This window comes from Arachis ipaensis, chromosome B1 (genome assembly GCF_059453495.1).
Source record: "Arachis ipaensis isolate K30076 ecotype BB chromosome B1, ASM5945349v1, whole genome shotgun sequence".
In the NCBI taxonomy this organism is placed as follows: domain Eukaryota; kingdom Viridiplantae; phylum Streptophyta; class Magnoliopsida; order Fabales; family Fabaceae; genus Arachis; species Arachis ipaensis.
In genome coordinates this window covers 84,597,605-84,599,570 of record NC_142436.1, presented here as the reverse complement: position 1 = coordinate 84,599,570, position 1,966 = coordinate 84,597,605, and the positions used below count along the sequence as shown (strand labels likewise).

General features: G+C 42.6%; 1 non-coding gene across 1 annotated transcript; it reads left to right on the top strand.

Moving 5' to 3' along the window:
* Positions 1-1,351: 1,351 nt before the first annotated feature.
* On the top strand, positions 1,352-1,454 carry LOC148577294 (small nucleolar RNA R71). The gene has a single exon (XR_015903391.1). It is a non-coding gene; the product is annotated as a small nucleolar RNA R71 (small nucleolar RNA).
* Positions 1,455-1,966: the final 512 nt, after the last annotated feature.

Below are 1,966 nucleotides of genomic sequence, written 5' to 3'. Positions count from 1 at the left end.
TGCTAAACCAAGGCATTGAGTTCCTTGGTGAGCACTGGAGGTTCTTCCTCCAATGGCCCTATATCAAACATCTTGGCATTCAGCTTTATGAGAAGTCTTAGGTACCGAGCAACTTTCTCTTCCCTAGTTTTCTCTTCCTCATCAGAGGAAGAGTACTCTTCAGATTCTATGATCATCAACCAGGCATTCAAGGGAACTTTAATGGGCTCCTTATGAACCTTAGGTGTTATTAGTTCTTCAATAGGGGAGTTCTCAGTGGGCTTAGGGTTGCCAACTACCCCTATTATAGCATTCAATTCTAGGACTTGTGTTTCTTTGGGAGTTGAACACCCAGCTTGTGTGCCTTTGCTGGCGTTCAATGCCAGCTTTTGTGCTGCCTTGAACGTTGAACGCCCAGTAAGGACCTCCTTACTGGCATTCAACGCCAGTGATGGTGGCTTGTTGGGTGTTGAACGCCCAGTAAGGACCTCTTTACTGGCGTTCAATGCTAGTGATGGTGGCTTGTTGGGTGTTGAACACCCAGGAAGGACTTCCTTACTGGTGTTCAGCGCCAGATTACTCTTTTCAGGTTCGGCCTCAGCTTCTACAGTGATGGCCTTGTACTCTTCTCTTGGGTTCACTTTAGTGTTACTAGGAAGAGTGTCAGGAGTGGTCTCAGGGATTCTTTTGCTCAGCTAATCAACTTGTACCTCCAGATTTCTGATGGAAGACATAGTTTCTGTTATGAAACTGTGAGTGGTCTTAGAGAGTTCAGAGACTATGGTTGCTAAGTCAGAAAGCCTCTGTTTAGAAGTCTCTATATGTTGTTGAGAAGATGGGAATGGTGGTCTGTTGTTGAACCTATTCTGGGTTTCCACCTTGATTATTGTTGAAGCCTTGTTGAGGCTTCTGTTGATCCTTCCATGAAAGGTTAGGATGATTCCTCCATAAGGAGTTGCAGGTTTTTTCATAGGGTTTTCCCATGTAATTCACCGCTTCCATCATGGGTTGATTTGGATCATAGGCATCTCCATTATAGGAGGTATCTTGAGTGCTGCTAGTTACAGCTTGCATTCCAATCAAATGCTGAGAAATCATATTGACCTGTTAGGTCAAGATTTTGTTCTGAGCCAATATGGCATTCAGAGTGTCAATTTTCAAGACTCTTTTTTTCTGAGCTACCCCATTGTTCCCAGGGTTTCTCTCAGAAGTATACATGAATTGGTTGTTTGCAACCATTTTAATGAGTTCCTATGCCTCTGCAGGCGTTTTCTTCAAGTGGAGTGATCCACCTGCAGAATGATCCAAGGACAGTTTGGATATCTGAGATAGGCCATCATAGAAGATACCTATGATAGCCCATTTTGAGAGCATGTCAGGAGGACACCTTCTGATCAATTGCTTGTATCTTTCCCAAGCTTCATAGAGGGATTCACCCTCTTTTTGTCTGAAGGTTTGAACTTCTACCTGAGCTTGCTTATCTTTTGAGGTGGAAAGAATTTGGCCAAGAAAGCATTGACCAACTTTTCCCAAGAGTCTAGGCTTTCCTTAGGTTGAGAATCCAAACATATCCTAGCTTGTCTTTAACAGCAAAAGGGAAAAGCATAAGTCTGTAGACCACAGGATCCACTCCATTGGTCCTTACAGTGTCACAAATTTGCAAGAATTCAAATAAGAACTGATGTGGATCTTCCAGTGGAAGTCCATGAAACTTGCAATTTTGTTGCATTAGAGAGACTAATAGAGGCTTAAGCTCAAAGTTATTTGCTCTAATGTCAGGTATGGAGATACTTCTTCCATAGAAGTTAGAAGTTGGTGCAGTGAAGTCACCAAGAACCTCCCTTGCATCTTCTTCATTGTTCTATTCGGTTGCCATGCTTGTATTTTCTGTTTCTTGTTTGAAAAGTTCTCTGAGATCTCTTCCGGAGTGTTGTTGATGGCTAGGCATCTTAGGCTAGTTTCACAAGCCTTTTTCATTATTTTTACT